The sequence below is a fragment of the Hemiscyllium ocellatum genome, chromosome 11, assembly GCF_020745735.1.
Source record: "Hemiscyllium ocellatum isolate sHemOce1 chromosome 11, sHemOce1.pat.X.cur, whole genome shotgun sequence".
Classification (NCBI taxonomy): Eukaryota; Metazoa; Chordata; class Chondrichthyes; order Orectolobiformes; family Hemiscylliidae; genus Hemiscyllium; species Hemiscyllium ocellatum.
Genome location: NC_083411.1, coordinates 90,927,111 through 90,947,304, shown reverse-complemented (window position 1 = coordinate 90,947,304; position 20,194 = coordinate 90,927,111).

Genomic DNA, 20,194 nt, shown 5'->3' with positions numbered 1-20,194 from the left:
AACATGGGACATTATTTTGATGAGTCAGCCACAGTGTGGTAGGAGCAGATGGCAATGTGCTGCATGATCTCAAATGTCCTTTTTGTTAGCCCTACATCAGCCATGAAAGGCTACATTGCATATAGGAGAGTATTGTATTATGCTTACAGTTCAGGTGGCGAGGTAATTGATTCCCTGTCCTTAGCAGCCTGGAATGTCTACCTTCTCTGTGTGCGAGATGGGCCACAGATGCCACTTTCAAGGTTTCCAATAATTACTTATGCTTTACAGAAATTGTATCTGCAATTTAAGTTACTGACTTAGCCTTTGCTGAGGGTGCGCCTGTATGATGTCACTACATCAGAACAGTTGCTGAGTAGTTTATTATTGTTAAGTATTCGATGGAGTTACAGTTAAGCCAGTTCTTTTCTTTTAGAGTCATAGTCATACAGCACGGAAACAGACACCTTGGTCTAACCAGTCCATGCCGAACATGATCCCAAACTAAACTAGTCCTGACCCATATCCCTCCAAACTTTTCCTATTTGTGTACTTATCAAAATGTCTTTTAATGTTGTAGTTGAACCCACATCCATCACTGCCTCAGGAAGTTCATTCTGCATGCAAACCACCCTCATTATAAAAAAATGCCTCTCATGTCGTTTTTAAATCTCTTCCCTCTGCCTAAAAATTGTGTCCCCTTGTCTCGAAATTCCTCATTCCTAACGAAAAGGCAACTATCACTAATTCTACTATACCTCTCATTATTTTATAAACTTCTATCAGGCCGCTTTTCAATCTCCTACGCTCCAGTGAAAAAAGTTCCAGCCTATACTCAGCCTTTGCTTATAAATCAAGCCTTCCATATCCAGCAACATGCTGGTAAATCTCTTATGAACCCTCTCCAGCTTAATAATATCTTTCCTGTAACTGGGTGATCAGAACTGGACACAATATTCCAGAAGAGGCCTTACCAATGGACTGTACAACCTCAACATGACTTCCAATTCCTATACTCAAAGGACCCAGCTTTGAAGACAAGCGTGCCAAATGCCTTTTTAACCATCCTGTCTATATGTTACACACACTTCAAAGAATTATGCACCTGCACCCCTAGATCACTTTGTTCTGCAACCCAACCCAAGGCCCTACCATTAATTGTATAAGCCCTACCTTTGTTTGTAATGCAATACCTCACATTTATCCAGATTGAACTCCATCTGCCATTTTTAAAATCATTGACCCATTTGATCAAGATCCCTTTCTAATTTTAGAAACTTTGCCACCAATTTCAGTCATGATGTGGTGTGGACAAAGTTAACAATCACACAACACCAGGTTATACTCCAACAGGTTTATTTGGAAATACAAGCTTTCGGAGCACTGCTCCCTCATCAGGTAATGAGTGGAGCAGGATCCTAGGACACAGAATTTTTAGTAAAAGATCAAAGTGTCATACAATTGATGCAATGTTTTGAACAAACCTAGATTACTGTTAAGTCTAATCACTTAGAATCGTTTCAGATTTTGATTAATTAATATGTAAATTCCAGAATGTCTGACATCCACAGTGAGAAACCATAATAACCTCCTCAGAAGGGAAAGTGAGGACTGCAGATGCTGGAGATCAGAGCTGAAAATGTGTTGCTGGAAAAGCGCAGCAGGTCAGGCAGCATCCGAGGAACAGGAGAATCGACGTTTCGGGCATAAGCCCTTCTTCAGGAAATGAAGAAGGGCTTATGCCCGAAACGTCAGTTCTCCTGTTCCTCAGATGCTGCCTGACCTGCTGCGCTTTTCCAGCAACACATTTTCAGCTCTAACCTCCTCAGAAGACAGACATGAGATACGAGTGATCAGGTACCCCTCGTGGTCCAGTACTTCCCAGGAGCAGAGAAACTGTGCCATGTTCTTCACAGCCTGCAACACATTATCGATGAGGATGAGCACCTCACCCATGCCTCCACTTCTCGTCTTTAAACAACCGCAAAACCTTAAACAGACCATTGTTCATAGCAAGCTGCGCAGCCTTCAGACAACACTGACCACACGACCATACAACCCTGTCATGGCAACCACTGCAAGACATGTCAGAGTATCGACATGGATACCACCATGTGACTTAGCCAACATTGTCTATCTCATACACTGAGACATGGTACATTGATGAAACCAAGCAGAGGTTACGACAACAGATGAATGGACACCTCACAACAATCACCAGACAGTGTGTTCCCTCCCAGTCAAAGAACACTTCAGCGGTCAAGATCATTCAGCCTCAGATCTTTGGGTAACCATCCTCCAAGGCAGACTTCAGGATATGCAACAATGCAGAGTGGCCGAGCAGAGGCTAATAGCCAAGTTCAGTACCCATGAGGACAGCCTCAATCAGGATCTTTGGTTCATGTCATTCTACAGGTGACCCCACTATACTATACACTCTCACATACACACACTCACACCCAAGCACAAATTTACACACACCCTTACTCATGATCACACTCACGCAGACCCTTTCCCATACACAGGCTCTCTCAGGCACACACACACACACTCCTTGCACGCTCACACTCACCTACGTACCCTCTCACAGGCATACAGTTCATCTCACTTGCGCACATACATACACTCTTTCCCTCTCTCACACACACACACACACACACACACACACACACACACACACACACACACACACACACACACACACACACAGATATATATTTGCAGATACATTCTATTTTGTTCAAAAAGCATATGATCTGTAGGCAGTCCATCCATCCATGTGACATTTTATAAATTCCTATTTTGGAAATGGAATTGATCTGACTCAAGTTTTGAATATATACAGACTCTAACCTCGTATCTTTAATGCATTGCCTGGACTGAGATGTCACTTTTTTTTAAATAAAACCTTAAGTTATCACAAGGATGTGACTTGAAGGAAGTTCTGGGACTTACATATTAATGAATTGAAACCTGCATCCACATTCTAAGTAATTAAGACTTAACAGCAATCTGTATTGGTTCAATACATTGCATCAGTCGTCTGACATTTTGACCTTTTGCTATAAATTCTGTGTCCTATGATCCTACCCCACCAGCTACCTGACGGAGGAGCAGCGCTCCAAAAGCTTGTACTTTCAAATAAACCTGTTGGACTATAACCTGGTGTTGTGTGATTTTTAACTAATTTACTTACTTTCATTTCTATTTTGTCTGTATTTTATCTATGGTGTATGAATCCAGTATCTTTAGCTTCAAGCCTGATAGGTTGACCAATCGAATTGCATCCACAACAGACCACCTGGCACTTGCCTTTAAAATAAGAGCAGGCTAGGGTCATGGTGTTCTCCTTGATATGTTTTGAGGGGGTTTGGTCTGGTCCATACATCCCTTTAATTGGCGATTTGCCACAGCCTAATGAGAAACTCACAACAGCATAAAAGGCTTGGTGCGTGGTGCTGCTGAGATGGGCCTCAAAGGGCTTCTCATCCAAACCTGCCACGCATCTCACCGTAGCCCACATCACTCACACCCCGAGAAATTCCACCTAAACCATCAGAAACAAGAGTCAAAAATATCATTTACTTCACGTTATTATTAAAAGTAATTTTGATGATTTAAGAATTGCAAAGGAGTGTATTATAGCAAGATTCTCTCTGATCACAACCTCCAGCCAAACTCGAAACATGTTTCTTTAGAATCTTATCATTTTGCTTGAGATGGCAAACATACCAGGCAAACATTCTCTAACACATAGTAACCGTCGGAAACTTACCCTATGTAAGTATCACTGCTCTCACTGGGCAGTGATTTATTATTGAAATATTGTGCTCAACAACTATTATTTCACAAATTGCTGTCACGAAAAACTAATGGCAATGTGAGGGGGTTGGGAGAACAGTTGAGAGACATTGACAATCACATAATAAATTCTGTTTAAGGGTCTGCATTTCCTAATCAAATCTCACCCATTGATTCCCTGAAGCTGTTCCATGATAAGTGCATTGTTATCTTGTTTGAATTCTTTATCTTGAGAGTCACTCCATCCATTCACCTTGGCTCCATAACCCTTATTACCCCAGGTGAGCAAAGATCAAATTAAAGGAGTAATGAAAGATAATTTCAAGCTCCACTGTGTAATACAACTCAATGAATAGTTTGTCTAGTTTTACATGAAGAAGCTGGCTTTATTAAGTGAATGAAATTACTAAAGTATGCATGTAAGAACACCCTACTTGTGTTAATAGCACCAAGGGTAATGTCTATAGTGGATCAGATTCCAGCATCTGCAGTCCTTACCGCCTCCTAGTATCTATGGTAGAGTGGATGTCTGTGGAGATTGTTATGAATAATTAACTTCATGCCACATCCGTTTCTGAGCATTATCCCTCAAACGATCCATCTATTTTAAAATAATTTCATATCCAGCAGAACATTTCTTTGAAATGCTGCTGTAATTGTAACATGGCAGATCATTCAGTCTCTGGAGCCTATTTCATCTTCATCAAGATCATTGCTGATCTGTACATCAAGTCTAGCCTCCTGTCTTAGTACCAATCTCTTAACTTCCTCGCCAATATTTTCAGATTTATAAACATTTATTAAGCTAAACTTTACTGAATTTATGGGCGAAACATCCATATTTCCATTACTATTTGCCGAATGGAGTACTGGTTAACTTCGCTAATAGAAAAAAGAAACAAAGAACTGTGGATGCTGAAGATCTTAAACAGTTTTAATAAAGGTACCACTGGACTAAAAATGTCCACTGTATTTCGAGAAACTGTGCAGTATCTGAAGTAATGTACATCATTTTAACTGCCACTTGGGTTTTTGTAAATCATCTGTAGAGGATCCTGTGGTGCAGTTGTAGTGTCCCTTCCCCTCGACTGAGGGTCTCGAGTTCAAATTCCACCTGCTTCAGAGGTGTGCAAATACATCGCTGAATAGGTTTATTAGAAAAGGATGTTAACATTTTTAAAAATGTAAATCAGTGATAAAAAAGAGGTCCGTTTGTGGCAAACTGGTAACATCCTTACCTCTGAGCCAAGAGTTCTAGATTCAAGTCCGACCTGCTCCAGAGGTACGTAATAACATCTCTGAACAGGTTGCTTAGAAATATGGGTTAACATCAAAATAAAAGCACTTTGGGTCATTGCGGGATTATAAAAGTTTCAAATCAGCTGTTTTATCAGTTGGAAGTTATTCAACATCCTGATCCTGCTCCCCAAGAGGCCTCTGGTGCCTGCACATATACCTACGCAATCATTCCTCCCAGCAGGGGCCTCACTGGGACCAGCCAGAGTTGATGTGAACTCCAACTGCCAGATCACAGAGCCAACCTTTGCACCCAGAACGTTTCCTAGGTCAGTCTTATCTCAATTACTTTGACATTCTTCTGGAGGTATTCCAGACTGAGAGCTCAACACAGAAGTGGCAGAGAATCAAGGCAGCTGCAGTTTAAATCAGCAATGAAATTTGTAGTGTTCAGATTTCTGAGTTGTGGAAATGTGTCTGAGATTTTAATTGCAGTGATCTATGATCAATAGACTTTCAGTGAAGGAGGTTCTCTTACATATACAGGAGAAACATACTATGCAAAGGGATGACTTTGGCAGAAAAAACTGTTGCATGGCTACCAGTTCTGAAAAATGATTTTTTTTCCCCAGAAAATACTGTACCAGTCAGGAGATTAGTGACAAACTGATCCCCTTGAAAATGGTTACAGTCACTGTATGGGATTTTTTTTATTTGAAGGTGAAGACATTGCAGTTTTATTTGATATAAGAGCCAAAAGAATTGTTATTCGTAGAGATATAGGGCGTCAGTCTGTTCACAAAGTTCATGATTTTTTTCTCCAAAGCTTTGGCTCCATACATGTGTATTGATTCAGGACATTAATGGCAATTAGTTACCTGTTCCATTGTGCACAGTAAGTTTTAATTTTACTTTAGTCCGTGGTTCTATTACTGAGGAAGTTGTGGCAAAATCATCTATTACTGATTGACCTTTACTAGGAAACAAGCTACTTGGACATCATATGTGACCTTCAAAATCCATTGAATTTCTTAAAGATAAATATATACCTGTATGAACAATGGATTTGGAAAAGAATGTGCCTGATGCAAAGAACAGTATTTTGATTCACAGGATATCTAAAAAGAATCAAAACCCGAGACTGCTGAGATTAAAAGACACGGACTGAAGCAAAGAGTTAAATTCAACTGGAAAGGAAGTGATTATGTATGAATTAAACCTGCAGACTAACCCTAAGAAACAATTATCAAAGCAAAATGCAGCAGCAGCATTCATAAGCTGATGGAGTCACAAAAAGAAGACAGTCATCTAAAGCAAAATGACTTGGCTGTAACTAAAACCATGACTGTGGAACTCCGAATACAAATTGAAGTTTTGGATTGTAAATGAATCCTATATTTTAACAGGAAAATGACAACTCAGCTGATTGCTTAGCTGAGACTTTTTTATACATACAGCCATGAGAAAGGATGGTGGTTTGGGGTGAAACTTGACCAACAGGGTTCCTGGACTGAATGTAAACAAGATCAAGGGGACATACTGAAGCCACTGGCGCAGAAGACCTGCAATGAACGGTTTTGTCTCAACCGACAGCTTACATCTAATAGAATCTGAAATTAAAATGAATTGTTCACAAGCACCTTTTGGTTCTTGATAAAGTTGCTCAGACTGATCAAAGTCTGCCATCTTTTAATCAACAACAAAGAAACGTGAAACTGTCTTGGCAAAATAAAAAGGATATTTGCTACAATGCACGAGAGAAGTGAAAATGCCAGCAAATGAATGAACGTTGTTCAGAAAAGAGCTGGATTCGAAAGATCTACATAAATTGGGCTTTGATTCCAAACTGTTACATCAATTTGGTTGATACAGGTCATTCTTCCAAGATAGAGGACAGAACTCTCCCAGCACCTGAATGATGTGGGCCTTTGCACATCCAGTCATTTCTTGATATCACATGGAATACATTGAGTTGATGGAAGACTGGTTTTGTGATGCTGAGGAACTCTGGAGGAGGCCAAGACGGATCATCCAGTCAGTGATTTAGACTGAAGGTTATTGCAAATGCTTCAGCCTTCTCTCTTGCACTGATGTGATGGCGATCTCCATTACAAAGCATGGGGGATACTTATGGAGCTTTCTGCTTCAGTAATATTCTACCACTATTCATGACCAGGTGTGGCAGGACTGCAGAGCTTAGATCTGATATGTTACTTGTGGAATCACTCAGCTATCTAGCATATGTTACTTGTGCAGTTTAGCTCACAAGTGATACTGTTTGGTAGCTTCTCCAGGCTGACATCTCATTTTTCACTGTAAATGGTGCTACCCTGACATGTCCTCCTGCACTCTCCATTAACTAGGGTTGATCCCCTGACTTGATAATAAAATGGTTGAGTGGGGGATATGCCATGCCATGAGTTTACAGATTGTGTTGGAGTACGATTCTGCTGCTGTTGATGGCCCACAGTGCCTCACAGAGTCATAGAGATGTACAGCATGGAAACAGACCCTTCAGTCCTACCCATCCATGCAGACCAGATATCCCAACCCAATCTAGTCCCACCTGCCAACACCCAGCCCATATCCCTCCAAACCCTTCCTATTCATATACCCATCCAAATGCCTCTTAAATGTTGCAATTGTACCAGCCTCCACCACATCCTCTGGCAGCTCATTCCATACACGTACCACCCTCTGCGTGAAAAGGTTGCCCCTAAGGTCTCTTTCATATCTTTCCCCTCTCACCCTAAACCTAGGCCCTCTAGTTCTGGACTCCCTGACCCCAGGGAAAAGACTTTGTCTATTTATCCTATCGCTGCCCCTCATAATTTTGTAAACCTCTATAAGGTCACCCCTCAGCCTCCGACACTCCAGGGAAAACAGCCCCAGCCTGTTCAGCCTCTCCCTGTAGCTCAGATCCTCCAACTCTGGCAACATCCTTATAAATCTTTTCTGAACCCTTTTAAGTTTCACAACGACTTTCCAATAGGAAGGAGACCAGAATTGCATGCAATATTCCAACTAAGGTCCTTTACAGCCGCAACATGACCTCCCAATTCCTGTGCTCAATACTCTGACCAATAAAGGAAAGCATATCAAACACTTTCTTCACTATCCTATCTACCTGTGACTCCACTTTCAAGGAGCTATGAACCTGCACTCCAAGGTCTCTTTGTTCAGCAACACTCCCTAGGACCTTACCATTAAGTGTATAAGTCCTGCTAAGATTTGCTTTCCCAAAATGCAGCACCTCGCATTTATCTGATTTAAACTCCCTCTGCCACTTCTCAGTCCATTGGCCCATCTGGGCTGGATCCTGTTGTAATCTGAGGTAATCCGCTTCGCTGTCCACTACACCTCCAATTTTGGTGTCATCTCCAAACTTACTAACTGTACCTCTTATGCTCACACCCAAATCATTGATGTAAATGACAAAAAGTAGAGGACCCAGCATTGATCCTTGTGGCACTCCACTGGTCACAGGCCTCCAGTCTGAAAAACAACCCTCCACCACCACCCTCTGTCTTCTACCTTTGAGCCAGTTATGTATCCAAATGGCTAGTTCTCCCTGTATTCCATGAGATCTAACCTTGCTAATCAGTCTCCCATGGGGAACCTTGTCGAACGCCTACTGAAGTCCATATAGATCACATCTACTGCTCTGCCCTTATCAATCTTCTTTGTTACTTCTTCAAAAAACTCAATCAGGTTTGTGAGACATGATTTCCCATGCACAAGGCCATGCTGACTATCCCGAATCAGTCCTTGCCTTTCCAAATACATGTACATCCTGTCCCTCAGGATTCCCTCCAACAATTTGCCCACCACCGAGGTCAGGCTCACTGGTCTATAGTTCATCCCACATGGATGCCCAGTCTTGAGTTGCTAGATTTGTTGTAAATCTGTCCCATTTAGCACAGTGATAGTGCCACCCAACATAATGGAGGTTATTCTCAATATGAAGGTGGGACTTCATTTCCTTAAGCCCTGTGCAGCGATCACTCATACCGATACTGTCATGAACAGATGCATCTGCGGCAGGCACATTAGAAAGGATGAGGTCACGTATGCTTTTACCTCTTATTGCCTTCCCAATATCTCCCCTCCTACCTAATATCAGATGTGGGGATGTTCGATGATGATTACACAATATTCAGCACAATATGTAACTCCTCAGATATTGATGCATCCATATCCAAATGAAGCAAGTTCAGGGCAATATTCAGGTTTGGGCTAAGACATAGCGAGCAACATTTGTACCATCAAAGTGCCAGGCGATGATTCTCTCATACAGAAACACTAACTATCCTTCCTTGAAATTCAATAGCATCATCATCTCTGCTTCTACCAACATCCTCAGATTACCATTGGCCAGAAAATGAACTAGACTAGCTATTCTGTGGCTGCAGGAACAGGTAAGGAGCTAGGAATCATGCAGCAAGTAACATACCTCCTGACTCCCAAAGCCTGGCCATCATCTACAAGTCTCAAGTCAGGAGTTTGATGAAATACTCCGCACTTCCCTGGAAGAGTTCAGCTTCAACAGAACTCAAGAAGCTTGACACCATCCAGGACAAAGCAGCCCACTTGGTTGGCACCACATTCACAAATATTACCTACTGCCAATGGTCAGTACCAGCAGTATCTACCAGAACTTCACCAAGACTCCTGAGATGGCACTTTCCAAGGACAAGGGCAGCAGATACATGGGAGCACCACCACCTGCAAGTTTTCCTCCAGGCCACTCACATTCCTGACTTGGAAACATATCACCATTCCTTCAGTGTCACTCCATCAAAATCCTGGAACTCCCTCACTAATGACATTGAGGGTCAACTTGCAGCAGATTGACAGCAGCAGTTGAAGAAGGCAGCTCACTACCATCTCCTCAAGGGCAACTAAGGAAAGGCAATAACTGCTGGCCCAGTCTGTGAAGCCCACATTCCAAGAATGAATTAAATGAAATTATATCCTCACAGGGGTGAGGAGATGGATGTTGAATGCTCCACCACCCATCATGACGCTGTCCATACTTTTGTGGCTGGCTTTCTTCTGGAACAAAACAAAGGGAACACCTGACTGAGATGAAAGTGACTGGCACAGCCATTACTGTTGGTGCAAGTGAGGGTAAAGTGGTGAGGTAGCCCACGTGAGTGAGTAGGAAGCACAGCAGCCATGTAGAGTGAGTAGTCTGGGGGTTTGGTGGGTGAAATTGATTGACATTGATAGAGTATGAGCCTTGGTGAGACATAGGTGCAGGAGCTGAATTTGAGTGAGTGTGAAGTAACAGAGAGATCATTAACCTTCTTCCTGCACTACCGCACTTTCCTCCAGACTGCATTGTCCCAGTGCCAACTTCAGGCCAAGCAGGCGGAGTCTGCTGCTATGGTCTTCTCTCGGGGCCCCAAAGAAAGAGAGGCCCTCTTCTCCACCTCCCTATCCACATGTCCTCCAAGTCCATGTCAACAAATTGAGGTAACAGCCTGTCTCTGTCAGGCATCTCCAGGGCTATTCTTCCCACACTGTAATTTGAATGATGGCTGTCCCTGACCTACCATACGTCAGGAGCGTCTCAGAACTGACAGCCAGACTACTGCGACCCTTAGGACTCATAACAGCACACAAGCCAACTTCCACACTCAGACAACAACTCACTAGAACAAAGGACCCAATAGCCAGCACGAGCCAAACTAACGTAGTTTACAAAATACCATGCAAGGACTGCACAAAACACTATATAGGACAAACAGGAAGACAGCTAACAATCCGCATCCATGAACATCAGCTAGCCACAAAATGACACGACCAGCTATCCCTAGTAGCCATACACTCAGACAACCAGGAACATGAATTTGACTGGGAAAACACTACCATCATAGGACAAGCCAGACAGAGAACAGCCAGGGAATTCCTAGAGGCATGGCATTCATCCACAAACTCCATTAACAGACACATAGACTTGGACCCCATATACAAACCACTACAGCTGAAACTGACACCCGGAAACGGCAAGAAGATCCATCAACAGACACATCAACCCGGACCCCACATACAAACTACTACAGCTGAAACTGACACCGGCAAGAACAAACCACTATAAATACCGGAAGAAACATCAAAGCAGCGCTTCACAGGAGGCTCCAATAGCACTGATGATGTTCCCTAGCCAGGGAACGAAACGTTTGCAGCAAAAACTTCCAGCTCGGCGAACAGAACCACAACTACAGCAAATGAACTGCTCCACAGCTATGGTGTTTTCTGGCACTGGTGGCTGGAATCCCAGAAGACCCTGGTACTAACCAGTACGTCCACGACTAGTGAGCACAAAAGTGTATAAGGGCGGTGCCATGGAGGTATATATAATGGAGTGAGTATGGAGAATTGCACGAGAAAATATTTCTGGAGCTCACAGAGAGAAGTCCTCCATGAAACTCCCCAAAATTGACACTTAGCCAGTTTTTGGTACAATACAAAGATTGTTTGATGGCAAAATAAAGCATCATGAGTATTACTTGTACTGTAGGTTGTATATTAGTGATCAGACAGTGTACAATGTTACATTTTGGACAGTGGTTTTGAAAACTCATTGTCTCGGCAACAACTTTTCACCCTTTGAGTGCAGGTGATACAGATGTGATGTTTTTTGTAATCTTATGTTCTGGGGCTGTCTCTACAGTTACCAGTAAAATGGAAAGATTAAGTCAAATAACTAAGAAGTCACTGTTACTATATAAAATTATCAGCAAATGTGCATATATTAGGATTCCACAAACAATGACCAGCTAATCTGTTTAAATGATATTGGTCATGCACTGAGTATTGTTCAGGAAGATGGGTAAATTCTTCAAATAGGATCTATTCTATTCCTCTGAGATCTCAACTCCATTTATCTTAAGTGTCAGCCTGAAATGTGAATTTAAATATCTGGAATGGGGCTTGACCTATAACCCATAGACAACAGTACTCTCACTGAGCCAAGGCTGACATTGTCTTTGGGACTCGCTAACATTGTGCAGAACTCTACATAAATGGCATTACTTTTCTTTTAAATCAAAAGCATAAAAATGGATAATATATTAAATTCTTACAGTGACATTTAAAAATATTTCCTTTTTTATCATTTAAAAAAATGATAAAAAGTTATTACTGTCTCCAGTGATACTGGATCCACATGGAAGTAAAGACAATACAAGAATCCCTTGAATTTGGGCATTCAGGTCCTGAATATCAAGAGTGTTTTTTTCCATATGGATATAAAGTTGCTACTAGCACCGTTGAACATTGTGCAAATTCTTCATGCACTTCTTTTGAGAAGTTGACTGGACATCGCATCTTCCTCAAAAGCTTTTCTTCCATTATCAAATAGCCATGGTTTCTCTTGTTTTGTTCACATTACTAACCTGCTTATAGACAGATGATCCTCTTTCTAGTTCCATACTAATAGTATGGGAGACCACAAAAGATTCATTTTGGCTCTTGTCTTTTCATCATCAGCCACATAATCTGCAAAGAAAAAGTATGCTTCCAGATATATATATATATATATATACACACACACACACCAATGACATTCAGAGCAACTCCACCATTTCCTCGCTTAGCCCTTATTTCCCTCTATCAGACTGATTGCCCAATATTCACTCTTTTATCACCAATATTAGACAGCACAGGGGAGAGAAAACCCATCATGCTTTGCCTCTGTACAACTCTGCACAAGTGACAAAAATTACATTTCTCTCACACAATAACATCTCAAGCTGCACTAAAGTGTTCACAACACTGGTATTCTTTTAGATCCTGAGTTCAGTTCTGACTCTATATTTTCATTATCACAAAAATTACCTACTTCTACCTCCTAACCACACCTGTGTCCACCCTTACATCTTGGTCTATAGAAGCCCATTTGCTAGTGGACCCTTCATTCATGATTCTGTCACCTCCTACATTACTTATGGCAATCCTCTGATGCTGAACCTCCAAATATCGACCATCTGTAAACGTCAACCCATTCAAAACTCACCACCAACTTCTCAAGGTCCGTGAAGGATGGCCAATAAATTCTGGCCCAGTCAGCAATGCCCACATCCTATGAATGAATGAGCAAACTCAGTGACTAGTAGTGACCACTCCCTGATTATGCTTTACTAACTTCTGCTGACATTCAGTCCACCAGCCCCTCTGATTTAAAATCTTTGTGTTGAATGGTTTTGTCCCTCACCATCTTTTTACCTTCCTACAATTCTTTGAACAGATATTTGGCCCACAAAATAATTTAACACTGTACTTTGGTTCAATATCCATCTCACAACGCTGTGAATCTTGAAAAGGTTTCCTATGATAAATGAAAGATATAAATGTTTATTGTTAACTTTACACATTCTCTGACAGCTCCTGCTCCTCTATTTGTGCCAAATCCATTATCCATTAATTTTGCTATTGAAATGTTAGCTGATTATTAGATCAGAGGTGTCCCAGGTAGACTGTCCACTTTCTATGCAATTTCTTTGGTCTTTACTATCACCAGATGTTGCCCTGTCACTTTTGGAAGTTCCTAGATGACAAAATGAAAACATGCACACATGTTCCAAGGGCTTTAGATTAAAATGCCTTCTATCAGCCATAACATGCTAATTTATTAGATGCCATGCTGTTGTTGTGAAGCTTGTGCCTGTTACTGATTGAAAGAATGAGTAACATTGATAAAAAGAAATAGGACAAATGCTGGCTTGTGGTAGGAAATTACTTCTTCTTTCCTTTTGCTACAGTTTACATGGCTCCAGGCAAAAATAACGAGTGGCATCTTCTAACATCTTAGCCCTGTAATTGGGAACACCGCTGTTGGATTTACACTCCGACTAATCAGCCTTCTCCTACATAACACACAAAAGACGTATCACTGTTAGAATCTCACTGGGTTTTTAGATACAACTCACGGTTAGCCCATATCCATCCCGATATGGATATAAATCAGTTGTGCCTGTATCATTTATAGTAGCAGCAGCTCAAAGCAGCTTTTCAACATTTATACATGACAGGCAAAGTATTTGTATGTCCCACATTTAGTACACCTTTCAGAAATTCTGTACATTAGTATATGGAGAATAAATTATTTCCAAACATTATGTATCCCTTTCTTGTGAGTAATTCAGCTTCTAATTTAGGTTTATGCTATGCAAACGATACAACATTAGCAAAATGACGTACATAAAGGCAGTCCTTCTGATACTGCAAATCTTTTGATTAATTCATCCCTGGACTTTACACAGCTCCATTCATTCTTGTGCTAGCTTATATCTCTTTTTTTTTATATAGAACACTAGTCTTCTTCTCCAAATAGGCAACCCTCCTTTCCGACGACATGATCTCCAAGGTGCCACTCTCATAACAGAAATCTAGCTAATTTCATCAGAGGAAGGTCACATTACAAGTAGCAAAAAACATGTCTCTTTAAGTGCAAGAAACATGTCTTTAAACATTACTTCCTTCCTAAATTCTCTCCTTCGCTGACCCACTCTTTTCCTTTCTGAGCTAATCATGCTACTGCCAGGTTCCCTGCACAAGTTCACAATGTGCAGTAAGCTTCTTAAAATCAAAAGCTTCCTCCTTCACAAAATACAGCAAGATTACCTCACCTTCCTACCAAAGGAGAGCAATCCACGTTACAGCTGGGTGCTAGTACGATTTTGCTGACAATTTAAAATCAGGACTTATATATAAGTGATAATTATGAATTTCCACTCCCTATTATCAAACTTTATACACCAGGAGAATATATTAGGAATTTGAGCATGTAGTTTTGAATCCACTTAATTTCCATTCTTTCACAAAAGCAATACCAAAAAATGCCATGACGAATATCAGCTCTTCGATGATATTTGGTTTTACCACTTCTGTCATTAGAAGTTTTTTTTGTGGAAAGAAAATGTTGAAAATGTTCCAAATCCAAATGTCATTGTATCACAGTGCTTCCTTTGTCTGAGGTAAGTTAAACTTCAAATCCTCCAATCAGTATGAATCTACCCACACACAAAAAAATATTATGTTCCTGCATGTAAGCCAAATATATTAAAGCAATCTGGATATAGATGTTATTGTTCCACCCAGTATAGCAAAGCCCCAAAGGCATGGGCAAATGCCCAGGCATGGAGTGTCCATGTTATGATGTAAAAGACAAGTTATTGTAGGATAGCTCACCATTATAACTCAGGATTGAATAGTGAATGCAGCACTGTTTTCATATTACTTAACTATTTTGGATGTCTTGTAGCTTTACTAAAATGTTTACTCATGAAACTAAGGGATTCATTCTGAAAGGAAGGAAAACAATTGTTAACTTTTTTTTGGTTACAGCAAGACAGAATAAACAGACTTTTCATCAAGGATTTAGATGATAATCAGAAAAACAAAACTAGAATTGGCAACTCAGAAATGTTTGAAACAACGAGGTCAATCCTCCATGTTGGATTACGTGTCCATGTTTCTAGAGTCACAGGAGTGTGCAGGGTAGCATAAGTGCATTTGCAAGTTTAACAGGAAACGATGAAAGAATGATCATATAAACATTCAGCAACTGGATCTTTTCAATTGGGAGAAAAAGTATTGCTATTGCTGCCTGTCTCGGGTGACTCTCTGTAAGCAAAGTTCAGTGGTTGATACAAATTGGTTGGAGGGTTGAGTAAAATGACTTATCTGATTGATACGCCTAATCTTAGGCAGAAGAGTCGGTTATTTCACATAAACGTGCTGAAAAGGTATTATTGTAGGGAAGAAGATGCATGTCATGCCAAGAGTAGTGGGAGATGATGGAGATAATAAGAGTGATGTAGCAGGAGGTATAGACAGTTGTCAAAACAAACCTGTTACAATTCAACTAGCTTAATGGAAATAGTGGGACAGTTAGATATTGTGTTCTTATGTAGAACAGGAGGATTTTGTAAGACAGCTGAAGAAGTATAAGATACTTGTACAGGTGCACCTGGATGAAAATAATGTGGTCATAGGAGAGTCAGGACTAATAAAACAACAACCCTGTTGGTTGAGCTCAAAGAAACAAGTTCAGGTGGAAACAGATGCTGAAAAATCCCTTGATCGAACATGGTCAAAGCAGCTGGAGTTCACTGATAGTTTTCATTCCTAAACTGGGTGGATCAATCTGTGTAGATTATTGAGATGTGAACATAGTCACAAAGACAGTTTCATACCTACTCCACATCTGGAAGATTGTTTTGACAGGGTTGTCACTGCCTCATTCCTTTCTAAGATTCATCTATTGATTGGGTACAGATAAGTGCTATTGGCATCAAGAACGAAAGAAAATTCACTTTCATATAACCCATTTGGTATAACAAATGTCAGGTGGTGCAATTTGAGTAAAAGATCATCCCAGATACATCCTAGAGATGTATGAACCAAGTTGTAGCTGAGGTTTGTAACTCTAATTTTTTTTAATAACATATGGAAAAGAGCACGTGGAATCTGGTTAAACAAATATAGTTGGCTGCCTTAACAACAAGGAAGCCAAAAAGTGATTTCAAAAAAGCAAGAGTAACCTACCTCTGATATACCAAAGGACATGGATGAATGATGTCAAGGACAGTAAAAGTGAAGACTCTAATAAAACTCCCCATTCCTCAAACTCAATGAGAAATCATAACATTCATAGGAATCCTGGAGATTCAGGAATTTGTAGGTTTTAACAGAAATTTGCTGTAATTTCAGAATTATAGTTGTTACCTTAAGAAATTTGTTAAAATAAACAAGCAGAAGTGATATGGTCTGTCATATATCAGGCAGCTTTTGAGAGGCTGAAAGATGCCCTGATAAATCAATCAGTGTTGGCCACTTCTGATTTTTCTAGCCTAACAGAGTGCAATCTTTCTGCAGAACGATGAATTGGGAATAGAGAGGCAGTGGGCTACTTCTCTAAGAAACTAAACCAGTATCAGAAGATGTACTTTGTTGATGCAGAAGAGACTTCAGGATTGTTGTTAGCTCTTCAAACTTTGAAGTCTTTGTGCAACACAGCTTTGTGGATAAAAACCAAAGAACTGCAGATTGTGGAAATCAGCAAGAAACAAGCATGGTGCTGCTGTTGTCTGACGCACTGACTTTTCCGCTGAGGAGGCTGAGCACCAACTCGCGATAGCTCCTTCTATCTTTCCCGGGCCATGACCTCACCATAGAACACCAGGCTATTGTGTCCACAACCTTCCCATTGCCTCCAAGCTCATAGTCCCCCAACCCTGTATAGCCTGCTCAAACACCTTCCTAAAATCCGCAAACAGGCACACCCACTATTTCTGCCATTGAACTTATTTCTTCCTATCCCATTTTTTTCCATTGTCCAGTCCCTTCGCACTGAAATTGGAAAGGTTTAATAATTCCCAATTTCCATCCCTCTCTCACCTTTACCTGATACATTTCTGACTCCTCATTTCCCTTCCTTGACATCTCGGTTTCAATTTCTAGTGCTACACTTTCACAGGGACAGTACCCTCTGGGACACCCTGATCCACTCCTCTTTCATTGCCCTCACCCCACTCCCCCTTCCCCACACCCTGAACCCCAAAAGACCCATGGAACCTTCCCCTGCAAACACAGAATATGTAACACCTGCCTGTTTACTTCCTCCCTCCTCACTATCCAAGGCCCCAGACACACCTTTGCTATACTGGGTGGAACAATAACAAAGCAGCAATTTACCTGCACTTCATTCAATCTAGTCTACTGTTTTCACTGCCCACATTGTGGTCTCCTCTACACTGGGGTGATGAGGTGTAAGCAGGGCAGTTGCTTTGCAGAACAGTTATGTTCCATTCACAAAAATGATCCTGTGCTTCCAGTTGTCTGTCACTTTAACACCCCACCCTGTTCCCTGGCCAACATCTCTGTCTCAGGCTTGCTGTATGGTTCCAGTCAAGCTCAGCCCAAGTTGGATGAACAACTCCTCATTTCCACTTGAAGCCTCTGCAGCCTTCAGGATTCGAATTGATTTTAATAATTTTCGGGCCTGAGCCCCCTCTCCAATGTCCTTACTCCAACGCCTACACTGCAAACCTATCATCACATCAGTTTGCTACCACAATCCACCCACGATGGTTCAATGGTTAGCACTGCTGCCTCACAGAGCCAGGGACCCTGGTTCAATTCCCACCTCGGGCAACTGTCTGTGTGGAGTTTGCACATTCTCCCTGTGTCTGTGTGGGTTTCCTCCCACAGTCCAAAGATGTGCAGGTCAGGTGAATTGGCCATGCTAAATTGCCTATAGTGTTAGGTGCATTAGCTGAAAATGTATTGCTGGAAAAGCACAGCAGGTCAGGCAGCATCCAAGGAACAGGAAATTCGACGTTTTGAGCTCTGATCTGCAGACCTCACTTTCTCCTGTTAGGTGCATTAGTCAGGGGTAAATGTAGGGGAATTGGTCTGGGTGGGTTGCTCTTCAGAGGGTCGGTATCGACTTGTTGGGCCAAAGGGCCTGTTTTCACACTGTAGGGAACCTATTCGAACACAGTGTCAGCCACTAATGGTCCCTATTAATAGCTATTCATTTTCACAGGCTGACCTTTACCCATCCCTTTGTCTGCCCAACTGTTGTTCTCTCTCTTTGGGATCCATTTCCACCTATTTTTTATCCTCCCCCCTGCCCCAGCCCCACTTTCAGCATATATACCAACCTTTTCTAGCTACAATCTATTCTGAAGAAGGGTCACTGGACCTGAAATGTTAACTCTGACTTCTTTCCATAGATGCTGCCAGACCTGTTGAGCTTTTCCAGCACATTCTGTTTTGGTTCTGATTTCCAGCATCCGCAGTTCTTTTGATTTTGTTGGAAGAGATAATGTAATTGCAGATATAGTGACCTGTGTGTAAAATGTTAGACTTAATCTGAGGTTTAAGAAAAGCTGAGATTGTATAAGAGAGAAGAAACATGAAATGATATAAATCTTGTACACTTGTTACGCATCATATATTTTGTGTTGAAACATATTTCACAATGGCGTTTCTTCTTACAAAGTGGAGGCATGTAATGACCATATCTTTTTATTTTTTTCTGCATTTGGATTGTTGGCTGAAACGGGGAAAAGACAGTTTTAAAAGCCAAGGCATTGTAGCGCTCTTTACAAGCAAGTTACCTGTTACTCATTGTAAGTACTGTTTACATTGCTGCTTCTGTCAGAGGACCACAGACAGCCAGAAGGTGTGTATAAAGGGAAATTTAGCTGACAAGTAGCTAATTGGTCTATGGAGTAGTGACCAGCTGTCGATAACAAAGTCCTTTAGCCCGCTATCAACTACGTGATTGGCTCCCATGACACTAAACAGCTTATGGATGTAAATGATTGGACCAAAAAGGAAGGTATTGTTCCTTTGTCTAAAGTAAAAAAGCACCTCAATTCTGAAGAAATCCAGTTTATTTCCCCTCATCAGTTGCTGTAAGTTGTGGCTCTTAACAAATAAGTCAGAGACTTTACAAGTGTCAACCTGTCACAATGTGCCCTCCTGCAAGGGTAACACTGATGTGACAATATACAATATGTACAAACCCTATCTGATTGACACACTAACTGGTCAGTACTGCCCACATTCACTAGCTACCTGCCTCTCCTGCACCATGTGGCAAGTTTATGCAGTAAATGCACTGCATGTGGTTCAAACAGATAGCCATTTGTGAATGTCAAAGGGAAGCTGTCCTCAAGTGGGACAAAGGAGATCTACAGTCAGTCAGGGGGTACTGCTAGTGTCAGACAAAGTGCTTACCCGATTACACTACAGGAGCTGGCTATGGGCAATCAGGCACTGGTCTAACCAGAGTCTGGGGATCCATGTCCTTGTAATCCGAGGATTGGGTCACAGTCAATCCTGCAGTTCAAATGCAATTAGTCTGAAGAATACAGGTAAGTCAGTCAGAGTGATTTTGAGCTATCAGTCCAGGAAGCGAGGTAGTTTTTCCCGCAGTGAACCAAAGGGAGCGATTGAGTATGCTGGAAGTATATGGAAGAGCAGTTCATGATGAGGCAGAAGCAGGAGAGGTGGTGAGATGGTTTGGAGTGAGTGAATGGGAAGCAGAGAAGGCAGGATGGGTGAGTAGTTTGAGAAAGTGACGTGGGTGACAGCTGCTGAATGGACATGATATTAACAATAAAGACAGTTGGAATCCATCAGATTTGTTGAATTG